The sequence below is a fragment of the Mustela nigripes genome, chromosome 15 (assembly GCF_022355385.1).
Source record: "Mustela nigripes isolate SB6536 chromosome 15, MUSNIG.SB6536, whole genome shotgun sequence".
Taxonomy (NCBI): Eukaryota; Metazoa; Chordata; class Mammalia; order Carnivora; family Mustelidae; genus Mustela; species Mustela nigripes.
Window position 1 is genome coordinate 77689086 of NC_081571.1, and position 14462 is coordinate 77703547.

Below are 14462 nucleotides of genomic sequence, written 5' to 3' on the forward strand. Positions count from 1 at the left end.
CTTTCTTTCTTTCTTTCTTTCTTTCTTTCTTTCTTTCTTTCTTTCTTTCTTTCTTTCTTTCTCTCCCTCCCTCCCTCTCTCTCTCTCTCTCTCTTTCTTTTTTTTCTTATTTCTTTATATATTTCTGTCTTTCTTTCTTCATTTCTTTTCTTTCTGCTGTATCACATTAAATAGTTTCCATCATTCTTCTTATGTTTTTCTGCTCTGTGCTTTGGGACATATATCAGTGCTGACGAATCTTCTCAGAGGACAGAGAAGATGAACTGTCTTAACTTTAATCTCTGGCTTGGCTATACCAGCTGAAATCATGATGAGCAGTAGAATTCTCTCTCTTTCTCTGTAAGATACATTTTATGTGATATATGCTTTATACAAAAACACAAAGTAAATGCTCAAGAAAAATGGACAGTTGCTCAATTTTGAAAGGAACTGCAAGTCATATCCTTATGTAATGACCAAATACTTCCCAAAGTTCCCCCCAATTTTTCCATGTACTGGAAGTTAGTCATATTGACTATAGCTCATACCAAAAGTGCCATTGGCAAGGATTTGGAGATCTTTGTTATATAGGGAGTGTTTTAATATTTGTTGTAATGGTATTTACACACAGCAATGCTTTTGTAGAATATTACTAGCTTTAGGCTTTCTCTAAGACTGAACAAACTCAATTCCCAAACTCCCAAAGCAATTTTTAAGCAGAAAAGGAGAAGATAGACCTGGAGCCAAATGTAGTAGTGATCCCATACTAGGTGGAAATCAGAATTGAATATGGTAGGGGTCAAACACAATTTCATAGTTGTGGCACAATATGCTGACTACTACTGCTTCGACCTGCTGGGGTGGAAGGCAAGCAAGACCACGGAAGTGGAAAAGACGATTGTCACTGCAATGTTCTCCAGACTCAGAGGAAGAAAATAACATCCCAGCAATCTTAATAATAAGAAGATACAATATTTATTAATTGCTTATTACATGTCTGTTAATGAGATAAATGTTTTACATTTATATTTTATTTATTCTTTGGAAGAGGTCTATTAGTCAAAGCTGCTAATTGTTCTACTTTTGCCCAAGAAAATAATTAACAGGAAGATCCTGGACTAAAAGGCAATTATTTATATCTTCACAGTCATTAACTAATATGATATGGTGTCCTCCATATAAAGTCCTAGTCATCAGTTGCTGATCATTTAAATACAGGAGAAATAATTAAAACTATAAACAATAAAATCCATAAAGAAGTTATTATTAGCAACTGAGACGTCTACATTTGTAGACTCAAAAGTTATACAATCTGTCACAACTGAACTATTTTCTTTCACCTTGGGGTGGATCTTAGGGAACTTATTAACACATTTGTTTTATGGAAATATTCTGAGTGTGAGGAAGAAGTTCAGCTTATTATTTTCTATTTATATAACTGAGCACGAGTGTTTAAAATAATTCTATGTAAAATTACTCTGTATTTTCTGATTTTGTTAATGCGATTTTATTGCATTTTTAAAAGCTTATAAATGGTCAATTTGAAGCAATAGGAATTAAGTTGAGTATTTAACTTCTGGAAGTATATAATCTATTATGGACATGAATGCTGGTTCCACCGAGATTCTAGAAGTCTTTGTGGGACCTCACACATTGCCCCTTTATATACACATTTAAGAGTTTTCACAAATTTGGCAGATTCATACAATTAGTTTCCCTCTAAATCTTGTAACATTTCGTGTTTTATTGTGCGGTGCAGCACACACTCTTTTCACATAGAGGGCAGCTTTATCCCTCTGAATTGCAGATTCTCTGCAACTGGTACAGCCTTTCCCCAGACAGACAAAACTGAGCACAGTCCAAAACATTATAATAACATTTGTCTCCGATGTTGATGAGGGCCAACACATATTAATTTGTCATTTGCTGCATATTTATCAACCAGATTGCAGACTATTTCCAGACTGAGGCAGTTAAAAGCCTTTATTAAAAATGATGCTTTTGAAATCTAATTTATATCAGCATGCATATATTTTTATTTAATATTTTGTTTATGTCTTGCAAGCTAACAATGTTTCAAAAGTGTCAAGCGGGAATGTTAGGCTTTACAAATCTATTATTTTTTTATTAATTTGTCTGGGTGCAATGTTATTTTATATCCTCATTTTGCTCTTTTTTAAAGGAAAGTACCCGTGGTACTGGTACAGGGCTCTGGTTGTTACCATGACAATCATAATATAAGGAATTAAGCCCAAGACCTTTATAGTGGGATATTATCAGGCAAATAGGATGCACAAATGAATCAAGGTAAGCAGTCAAATAAATATTTGAACAGGGCTTTTTGTAACTACACAAGAGGGTAAGAGTAAAGTTTGTTTACATACGTGGCTAGGCTAATATCTAGAATAATGTCATTTCCCAGGTTGTTAAAAAAGATATATGTCTATAAAGTTACATGTGAGTTGTAAAACATAGAATAGATTTCATCTTTTCGTGCACCTTAAAGTCTTTTTGCAGGAAAACAATTGTTGACACAAAAAAATACATACATATATATATATATATATCACATATTAAAAATTCAGAGATGTATGTTTGACTTTTTTTTAACAAACTAAGTTAAAGCATTTTTACAGGCTGTCCAACCATGTAAACCAAGTACTTTTATTATGACATGAATAACTTTTAACACTGGTTTTTGACTCCCTTAGTATAAGTTTTTAATCCTCAGTGCTATATTTTTAGTGTAATGTTTACTGAACCCTTCAGTACTTTAAGGCACTACTCCAGATTCTATAAGGAATATAATGGTTTGAGATTCAGTATTTTCCTATCATGAACTCAAAATAAAGTGAGGAAATAAGTCAAAAATAAATAGGGAGACATAAACATTCCAAATTAGTGACACAAATAATGACCATTACAGGAATGCAGATGAATTTATCAAGCTAGAATCTGCTAGGTAAAAAAGGTGGGAAGAATAGGAAGGGTTTCCCTGTTCTTCTCAAGAACTGTGTTTGGTTCCTGATTCTGCTGCTTATTATCATTTTCTCATTGACAGAGTTCTTGTGTGTGTGTGTGTGTGTGTGTGTGTGTGTGTGTGTGTTTTCCTCTAAGGTTTATTTATTTATTTAGAGAGCAACGGTGTTAGTCTGCTAAGGTTGCCATAACAAAGCATCACTGACTAGTTGGCTTCAACAACAGGAATTTATTTTCTGACAGAGCTGCTAACTAGAAGTTCAAGATCTAGGTATCAGCAGGGTTGGTTTTTTCTGAGACTTCTCCCCTTGTCTTAGATATGGCCATTTTCTCCTCCCTCTGCCATCATAAGGTCTTTTCTTTGTGTGTGTCTCTGTCCAAATTTCCTCGTCTTCTAACAACACCAGTCATATTGGACTAGAACCCCCCCTCCCCACTGTGACCTCATTTTAACTTAATTACCTCTCTGAAGAGCCTATGTGGTCACATTCTGATTTACTGAAGGTTAGGCCATCAATATATGGATTTTGAAGGACACAATTCAGCACATTACAGAAATAAATACTCATGTTTTGTCACTGTTATAATATTAAAAGATGGTATTGTCTGTGAAAGTACATTGTAAACTGAAAATGATTAACACAAGTTAAATGGTGCATTAGGCAGGGTCTATAAAATGAACTGCTATAACAAATAAATCTGAAGGGCTTAGACAATAAACATGTACTACAAGCTCATGAAAGTTGAGTGCAGGTGTTTGCAGTCAAGACACGGTGAATTGAAGACCCTATCATTTTCTAGGGTCTTGATGCTCTTCATTGGAATCTGTGCTCCAACTGGGAAAGGAGAGTGGGAAAGTCCTGGCAAACATGTTTCTGGGGTTGAGCTAATACAGTACCTGCCTCTTTCACCTACTTTCCATTGATGAGGACTGACGAAAGAGTCCTAACAAGAATCAGGAAAGCTTAGTAATGTAGTTTAATGGTGAACTGAGAAAGGGAGAACATAAATATTCCCTATGCTGGTGAAAAATCAGTAAAAATATTTTCATAGACACAAAAAATTTAGTCCGTCTCTGCCACAAAAGTTACCACTAGGTGTGTGTGTATATATATATATATACACACACATGTACATAGATATGTATATATACATATCTATATACACATGTACATAGATATGTATATATACATATATATACATATACATAGATATTTATATATATATACATATACATAGATATTTATATATATATACATACATATATATATAATGGACTTTGAAACATAAAGAGGAATCCAATAGATGAAAATGGGACAGGAATTGCGATTCAGCTCAAGAGACTGGTATGATCGATGAGTAGAAAACACACTTTAAATGGAAGAAATCCAATGTAGAGGTGAGAAGTCTGGTGCCAGGGGCCCTGAGTTTATATCTCATCATATGTTAGTTGTGAAACAATTCTTGCTAAGTTATCTAAGCATTTCCTTCCGCCATGATTTCTTCATAATAGCACCTTAGAAGTGTTATTGTATAAGACCTTATAGATATTTTTTGTGAGAATTAAAATAGAAAATATGGGGCTCTTGAGTGGCTCAGTTGGTTAAGCACTGAGTCTTAGTGTCTGCTCAGGTCATGATCTTGGGATAATAGGATTGAGCCCCATGTCAGGCTCTACGCAGAGTCTGCTTGAGAGTCTCCCTCTCGCTCTCCTTTTGACCTTCCCCTGACTCTTTCTCTAAATCTCTCTAATTTAAAAAAAAATAAATAAATGAATATAAATAAATAAACAAATAAAATAGGAAAATAATTAAAATATGGGTTGTGCACTTTACATATTGCCTGTTGCATTTTAAGCACCTAATTAAGTTCAATAATGGTAAGGATGCTAAATAGTATCAGTGGGCATAGATCGACCACCCGAACAATTGTATGATTTTTTTCATGTTTTCCTATTTCCAACTTAATATATGAATAAATTAAGTAAGTTGTAACAAAGACTGTAACATGAATGAAGGTGGGATAGGTAGTTTGGAATGTCTTGTTAGCAATCCAAAAAAATTGCAGGTTTGACAATAGTCAGGTTTCCTGCTTTTGATAATTGTGGTAGTTTATTGCTCAGATGTGCTGGGGCAATTTTCAGAGCAGGTTACGCCAAATGGTTTCCCAGGGCTCGTGCTGCCATTCTGAGAGACAACTGTCTTGGCCACACTTCCCTGACTCTTCTCACTCGGACCACTCACAGAGGTTAGTTCAACTCACAGAGAGAGACTGGTTCTGTCAGCGCTAGGCTAATCTGGAAATCCAGTAGCCTCACTGACAAAAATTCAAGCTCGAGATCAGTCTCTTTGCCCAAGGAAATTTCATAATTTCAGTATAACCACTTTTTGGCATTAGAGATAAGGTTGACCAAAAGACCTGGTAGAAAGTAACTGAACGTCAAAACCAGCACAGCAGAGTATCATTTGCCCAAGCACTTACCAGAGAAGCATTCAGGACTTCCACACCATCAAAATCAAATGTCAGCACTGTGAATGATATTCAGAAGAGGAGAGGCAGCCAGAGTGGCTCTAGAGCACAGCTGGTATGTGCTTCTCAAATCCCATGCCTTCAAGTATATTACCACTGCTGTTGCGTACCAGCTGGGTTTTCTGGGTGTCACTCAACATTAGCATCTCAAACCAGATTGTTATAATTAGTTCTGAATCGTTTAGAGTCCAAACTTCAGAAAATCTGAATAAGCAAATGCTGGTATACCTAGAGGTCATATAATTTAATAAGACACCAGTTATTACATATAAACATATTTGAAAACAGATCTACCTAAATTTCCTAGAATTCATACTGTCATGTGCAATATTGTAATTTAGGTAGTTTCTACTTATTCAATTGAAAGCATCCAAAATGTTAGCTAACTTTGATGACTTTTGAAGATCCTAAGTGAAACTGTGAATTTTAAAATTATAGTTCTTGGGTAAGTCTTCCTGTGCTAACAAGGAAGGGAACAGTCAAATCAATTAACCCACGTTGAAAAATTTAAAAGACCATAATAAAGATGTGTTTCGTTTCTCCTAGATAGAAAGTGTTAACTTAATTTTACTCACAATTAGATGTCAAAGAGGTATGTATACATTAATAATATTTACATTGAAAAATATCAAAAGGCAAAAAAAAATACTTCAAGCACATTGAACCGCATCAAATGGAGATTTTTTTTTTACATTGCATTCATCCATCATAACAGTCAAAACATATATTTTTTAAAGTCTATTTTTGTCATGTGTCATGGGAAATAGTGGAAAATATATTATGAAGTTGAAGCTTATTAAGCAAAAGCTAGTAAAATTGGCAGATGGATACTTTATCCTGAATGCTGAGATAGCTTCCTTTCTGGCTCAAGGGAAACTATTTTTTAGGCCAAATAAGTGTATGTGCTTCAATTGATTCATTTAGGAAAATACTTATTAAGTGGCTAGTACATGCCTGACCTTCATCAAGGCATTAGGAATATAATAGTAAATTAAACTCCTTCGTGAAGCTTACTTACTAGTCCTGAGTGGAGATAATCACATATGTTCATAATACGTCAGGTCATGGTAAGGAACCTTCTACCAAAACCTGTTATTTTCTTTCAAATGTACCAGGGATTTGGTTCCTTTTCATGGTTATTTCTCATCAATGCCAGGAGAGCAGAAGTTACGTATGGTCGCTCCTTCTCAAGCCTTACGTGGTGGTTCTCTCCTCTCTTCTCAGGTCATCTATGCTGCGTGTAGCCGTGACAACACAGAAGGTGAACTGCAAATGAAATGAGCCTCTAATGCTGTGTCCCCATGAAGAGAACAGCCAACCAGGGACCAGGAGAACACCCATTTTGAACTGATGTGTGAAAGCAAAATATACTTAAGCTTGAACCATTTCTTATTGAGTGGTCTGTTTGGCTTTTTAAAGATGTATATATTTGTTTGAGAGAGCGAGAGCGAGAGAGAGAGAGAGAGAGAGAGAGCGCGCGCGCAGGGAGAAGGCCAGAGGAAGAGGAGAGAGAGTCCTCGAGCAGACTCCCTGCTGAGTGTGGAGCCCAAGTGGGGTCTCAATCCCAGGACCCTGAGATCTTGACTTGAGCCAAAATAAAAAATCAGAGGTTTAACTGACTGAGCCACTCAGATACCCCTGCACGGTGTGTTTTTAACTGAAGACTAACTTAGTAACGGTTACACATGAGGAAATACAACAGCATAAAGGAAGAGAGGGGTGTCTAGATGGTTGGGGTATGGAAGAATTTAAGATTGTCAGATGAGCCCTTGTCCTAAATGACTGTGATGAGTATAGAATGTGCTCTTAAGCTATCACCCTCCACTTATCTTGGGAAGTCACTTGCTCCCCCAGCACCCCCAGAATTTCTCAGGCCAGACTTCCCTCTCTCTCCTGGTTCAGCACCCTCTTATCGCCTCTGAAAGGTGTCTTTCTCATTGGCATACACTCCTGCTATCACTTCACTCACCTTAAATTCCATCTGTGCCTTCACCCTTTTCCTCCAGGTACCTCCTTGTTACTCTCCTTTTATTTCTAACAGAACTCCCAGAAAAGGCTGTCCATATTCCTTCCCCGCCTTCCTGTCCTTCTAGGGAGGCTCTCTAAACAAAGTGTTGCCCACTGTGCAGAATCTGCCTATTTCAGGTTCACCAAAGATCATGTCTTGGTTCTCACTCTGCAGGATCTGTCAAAGGCATTTGACTTGTGTCTCCTTGATACAGTTCCTTCATGTGGCTTTGAGGATGCCACACTCACCTGACATTACTTCTGTTTTTCTTCCCATTTCTTCTCTTTTGTTGTGCTGTTTCTGCTTATCTCCTATCCTTTTAATGTGGCATTGCCCAGTGTTTGGCCCTGGGGAGTCTCCTATTTCCCACATATCTCCACTCCCTTGCTTATGTCGCTCATGTCAGTAGGAGACATGCCGTCTTGGGGCTCCTAGCTGGCTTAGTCCCTAAGCATCTGTCTTCGAGTCCAGTCCTGATTCCAGGGGCCAGGGATCGAGCCCTACACTGGGCCTACACTGGGATCCCTGATCAGCAGGAAGCCTACGTTCTCCCTCTCCCACTCCCCCTGCTTGTATTCTTTCTCTCGATGTATTTCTCTCTCTGTCAAATTAAAAAAAAAAAAAAAAGAAAAAGAAAAAAGAAATATCTCAGTAATCTGAGAACATACATATATTAAAAAAAAAAAATAGACATGCCATCTACATGCTGATCATTCCCCAACTCATACAGCCTACCCAGATCTTTCCCCTGAACTCCAGATTGGAATATCCTTGACCACTAGGAAGTCCCTGAATTTCCACAGGTCTGCTCCTCCCATGTTCTCCTCTTCTTAGTTATATGCACCCACATTCTTAAAGGTGTTGATGTCAGCCCTGACTTCTCCATTTTATTATCCCCAGGCTTTTGTGCCAACTCATCAGTAAATTCTGGCAGCTAAATACACAGAATTCAAGCATGTTCTACCATCTTATCTCACCATCATTTATCACCGAAACGCTACAGTACTTCAACAGCCTCCAATCCAGTCTCCTGGCTTCTGCTACTGCCCCTACAATCTCTTCTCAAAAAAGCAGCCAGAGGGATTCAATTAAAATGCCATTCCCATGCTGAAATGTCTTAATGCCTTCCCAATTCACTGAGAGTAAAATGAAAAATCTTGTGCCTACAAAGCCTGCATGATTGGGTGCCTCTTTCTCCTTCCCATTCCTCTTTATTATCCACATTGGCCACCATACACTGGCCTCTTTGGTGAGCCTCTAATGTGAGAATCTCCAAGATTTACTTCTCTTGGAAACCAAGTGTGTCAAAATGGCAAGTGCCATCATATTCTATAGATTTTTTTTTCAGAAGTCGTCTTCTCAATGAGGCCATTCTTGGGCAACCTATCTAAGACTGTAACTCGCAACTCTGACAGTCCATGACCCTTCCTTTCCTGATGTATTTATTCTTTAGTATTATTATTAACTGGTGCATGGGTGGCTCAGTTGTTAGTATTATTATTAATATATGAAACCTTTGTGTACATACCACAGACACTCACACACACACACACACACACACACACACACACATGTTTATTCCCTGTGCTTCTTTATAAAAGACCTGAGGGCAGGTCTTTTGCTCATTTGTTTTCACAGCTATATCTCTGGTGCCCAGAATGTAGTACATAGAAGATGTACAGTGAACACTGATGGAGTGATTGTAATTGACTCTAGTAATTAGATGATGCTATAAATTTTACATATAGAGAGTATGAATGCTAGGTTTGTATAAGAACAGCAAAACCCTCAGCTATGTTTCCTTCTACACTGTTGCACTACTACACACTTAAATACCTTTTTTAAATGTAAAAATGTATTGTTTCAGTCCACAGTGTTGAATTTAGTTTATCAGAATACCTCAAATATATAATAAATATTTTAAATTAACACTAGTATTTTCAGTAAACCATTTTCATCCAAAAAGTAGTCATTGGTGCTAAAACTTAAAAAAAGAAAATTTCACAAGATAAGTGATTGAAAGAGAATGTCCCTTTTCATAAGCTTTACTTTGAAACAGAATTTAATCAAAATCAGCCCGTATATGTCCTTACGTAATTTTATGCCAATTCCTACCCAATCCAATATCATACAGGATTTCAAATCTTTCTAGGATGGAACACTTCAATTTTGCGTTCATCAACTATGATTTCTGATTATAGTGCTCCTGCCTTTCTCCATTTCAATGACTCTTCATGGGAGAACCACAAAGTAACTTTCTGCAATAGTGAAGGTGCCTTTCACAGTTACTTTTTTTGGTTTATTTTTGTTTTCCTGAAGTGGACACTAAACATTCTGTTACACATGGCATTTTCTTTACATGTATAGGAGATGAAAGCAGTCTCTTTGCTTTATGCATTGCTTTGTTTTTATGTCTTAAAATGATAACTCATAATTAATAATCCTCCAAAGTAAATTAGTTGGTGGCAAATTGAAAAGTTAAAATACTACATCTGGGGAGGTATTGTGAAAAAATATTTGTAGGTTATGACATATTACTCGATATTGGGTATAAATGCCAGACATTCAAAGAGCTTCTATTTGTGTTTGTTTCTTTTTGATGTAGAGGTCCAAAGAGAAATGAGAAAACCAATCTAAATGGATTTCACTCTAAAACCAAAACGAGCTGTGTCTGAAATTTTGTGGCTACACTTTTGAAGTCGTCTGAAATTTTGTAGTCTGAAATTTTAAAGCTACGCTTCTCGGTGGTAGTAGAGGGAGCAAGAAGCCTGCGTCCATGAAAGACCGGGTTGTATCGCTCCGTGGGCCCTGCAGCCATTTTCTAAAGGCTGAGGGGGGGGGCGTCTCTGAGCACAGGTGGCTACCAGCTCACCCTCAGTAGCAGCCCAAGCATTTAGTCTGAAAAGGGGGCCAGGTGGCCCCTAAGGAATTATAGAAGGAAACCGTGTAAAAGTTGAAATGAGAAAAACCTGGGGAATAAATACAAAAGCATGTGTTCGCAAGGGCGAGTGCTCCCAGGAATGCCACCTCAGCAGAAATCTGGTAACTAGGGCAGGCAGAGAACAGTCTTTCTGGTTTAAATGATTCTTGCAAAAATCTTCCCTATCTCTTCCTTAACCTTCAATTCTGCTGTATATTCAAATGTGCAGGGGAAAAAAAATTAAGTATAAATTTGGGAAACAGACACAAATTCAGCAAATTTTGTATTCTGTATTTATAGAGCTTTAGCTTACGAGTCCCTCATGTGGTAAATATATAATCCTCAAGCTGTTGTTGACAGCCGACTGCAGTTTTTATTTTCCGTTCGATAATTCATCTTCAGTGTAATTTAGATGATGCAATGATATAACAGCATTAGTGAAAAGTTTTGAAATAATATTTTAATGTTTCCTATTCAGATATTGTAAGAGACACTGGTTAAATGTTCTATTTTAACTCACTTAGATTTCTGAACATGATATTATATGTCAGTTGATGGCAAAAAAAACTCACCAAGTTTGACTCATGCTTAGAGTTTTGTGCTAATTAATCAAGAAGAGACTACTGACCCTCCCGTTGATGACCTCATCATTAGTAGGTATGCTTACTCTCAAGATGGAAAAAAACAAAAGGTGCATCCTAATTATAGTTTTTTTGGTGTGGTTCTTTCCTTAAACCAACACATTGAGACCGACTGCCTGGTCGGAGACAGACTGTCTGGGTTCTTAGCCCAGTGAGAATAACTCACATTCAAGGAACAATGGTTAATGGCAGGAACTCTGTAAAACACTTCATAAATGAATCATGTAATTAAATTATCACAATGATACTAAGAGGTTGATACCACCACTATCATTATTTTATAGAGAAACAGACCAATCCTAGGAAAGCTACCCAACTTGTTCATAACAATATACCCAGTGAATGGCAGAGCCAGGATTCAAACCTGAATTGGAAAACAGGCACATAGTTAGCCATTGAGAAATGTTGGTTTCTTTCTACTTACATGGATTTTAAAATGCTATTTAAATTTTTTTAAAGTAGCTTTTTTAAGGATTTTATTTATTTAAGAGAGAAAGAGAGAGCATGGGTTAGGAGAATGGTCAGAGGAAAAGGGAGAAGCAGACTCCTTACTGAGCAAGGACCCTGATGCAGGACTCAATCCTAGGACCCTGGGATCATGACCCAAGCTGAAGGCAGCTGCTTAACTGATTGAGGCACTCAGGCATCCCTGTTTTAGAATGTTTTTATTAAAGCACTGTTCTTTTTCCTTCAAAGCTTCCTTAATGAAATAAATGTTACAGATACAGTTAGAGATCTATCTGTTGTCTTCCAGGACCTATTTCCCTCTTCCATTACAAAAGTTACATTATGTTAAATACGGTGCATTTTTTTTCAGGCTAATGTATTATTAATAGTATATAGATTTATGAGACTGTCCATAGAGCATTAACATGCGTATTCCTCAACATGTTTTTTTCACTTATGATTACATTCTTAGAGTTACTCAAGTTATTCTGCATTTCATTGTATTAGTCTATCTACATTTAGCTATTCCACTATAAATATAAAATTATATTGTTTCTGTGTTTTACGACAGCAGTGGATACTGTGTGAACTCACTTGTCATTTTAGGGATACATACAAGTTGAATAAGTTCTAGAGTTCTGCTGAACAACAGAGTGCCTCTGTTTAGCAATTCTGTTCTGTGTACTTGGTTTGATAAGAGGGTAGAACTCATGTTGAGTGTTTTTCCCACAAGAAGGGGGGGCAGGAGGGAACTTCTGAAGGGGATGGATATGTTTATTACCTTAATTGTAGAGATGGTTTCACATTTATTTGCATATATCCAAGCCCATCAAATTAGATATTTTAAATTAGTGGGTTTTTTGTATATCAATTATACTACAATCAGGCTAATTAAAAGAAAAGACATGCGAGTTTTAGATACAAAATATATGTAGTCTGTAGGAAGTCTGATGTGTCATAAGGAATGTAAATCAGGTGTCTGTCACCTGATTGGTCTCTCAAGTGTTAAGAATGAAGGGCCACATGGGACTTCCCTTTCTTCACATCATCACCACCCTATATGCTATGCCAGTTGCCTTGCTAGCTTGTTTTTTTAATTATTATTACTATACAAGTTGTGATATTGTGTAGAATCAATGACTTAATTTATACCTTCCTGATTACAATGAAAGTTGAGACTCTTTCCTACTAGCTATTTAAGATTCATTTTCCATGAACTTATTCATTTATTTATTTGAGTTAAGATCTCAATGGCATCAAGAGGCAATGATGAGTAAATAGTTCAATATATGGGAAATGAGTTAAAGGGCGGGTTGAAACCAGAGAAATTAATGTGGGCATCATTAGCATAGAAATGGAATTTACTGCAATTTAGATAATGTCACACAAAGAATGAGTAGCAAGAGAAAGAGAAGGGGCCCAGGGATGACTTAGTCTTAGTACTTAAACATTTAGAAATCTCAGGAAAGAAGACATAGACTCCAGAGAGACCGGTGGGGTTGGGGAGGGGGGACTGGTAACAAAGGAATGAGGAGAGCAAGGTCTTCAAGAAGGCAAGAAAGTGGTTGAGGTTGAAGGGGAAATCCTGCGGAGAGGATAAGAAAACTGACAAGCAACAACTGACCATTGGGGTTTGTATTTTAAAAATCATGGGTTGAGTGCAGGCAGTTGAATGAGTGTAGACAAATTTCTTTTTAATCAGGCACAGTTTATGCATACATTCCCATCTACTTTGCCTTACCTGTTTCTTCTTCTTCTTCTTGACATCTTGGCCTTCGATCACACACAGCTGCCACCACTTGTGGTCACAGTACCCTGGCCGGCTTACCAGAAGCTTCTACCAGGGTAAGTGTCCTCTGTGGAAAAGTTTCCCTTCACTCCTAATGCGGAGGGAGCCAAAGCAATACTGTCAACCCTACCCTACCTGAGAGAGGCACCTAAGGTAGTGATCTGGACCCTTGCCATTACCTGGGAATTCAGATGAAGTCCCACACCTCAGGGTATAATATCTGATTCACCAGTAACTTCCCAAAGGTCCAAGTGACACAATACCACAGGTGGAATTAATGATCTGGTAACAGTCTTGCCCAGTGAGAAAGAGGAGATGTAAGAAACCCACAGATAAATTCCTCCTCCATTCTTCCACTAATGGATGGCTCCCAGATACGGTGTTTCTTTTTGGCCTGCTGGAGATGCACTGTGCAACTGAGCCATCAGCCGTGTCTCCTTAAGCGGTTCGATGCTGTGCAATCTTCTATCTGTTTTCCCTTCTTCGCTTTGCTTTTCCCTCTGCATTCTTGCCTGAGATGGCACTTTCCATGAAAGACCAGTTCTTAAGCTTTGCCTCAGTTTCCATTTCCTAGCAGGTTTTGACATCTTTTGAAGAAAATACAGATGTGGAATTTGAGAAACAAAGCAGAGGCTCATAGGGGAAAAGGGGGAAAATATGAAGCAAGATGAAACCAGAGAGGGAGACAAACCATAAGAGACTGTTAATCTCAGGATACAAACTGGGGGTGGCTGGAGTGGAGGGGGTGGGAGGGAGGGGGTGTCGGGGTGACGGACACTGAGGAAGGTATGTGCTGTGGTGAGTGCTGTGAATGGTGTCAGACCGATGAATCACAGACCTGGACCCCTGAAACAAGTAATACATTCTATAGTAAATAAGTAAATAAAAAGGAGAAGAACAAAACAAAACAAAAAAGAAATGAACAGTGTCAGTGCTGTTGGCATGGAGCATGGGCTCAAGGTCTTCTGTTTTGTTGACTTGTATGTTGTGATTGTGAAGGATATGGAGCCCTCTGTGTTAGCTCCTGTAACAATCCAGTGGACACACGAGAAAAGTCATTTGCAGAAGCAACTTTCTTGAGCAGGTGTGAGAGCACGGGGGCCACCGCACAAATAGGGCACTTAGCTGAGGCAGGAGCAGAGAGATTTGCCTACAGATGCTGAAGTGAAG

At 37.8% G+C, this 14462-nt stretch overlaps 1 long non-coding RNA gene across 1 annotated transcript in view; it reads left to right on the top strand.

Moving 5' to 3' along the window:
* The window catches only part of LOC132002502 (uncharacterized), a 90099-nt gene extending 83286 nt beyond the window's left edge, over positions 1-6813 (top strand). The window contains exon 5 of the long non-coding RNA XR_009399925.1: positions 6712-6813. This is a non-coding gene — a long non-coding RNA (uncharacterized LOC132002502). The remainder of the gene's footprint in view (positions 1-6711) is intronic.
* The last annotated feature ends 7649 nt before the right edge of the window (positions 6814-14462 follow it).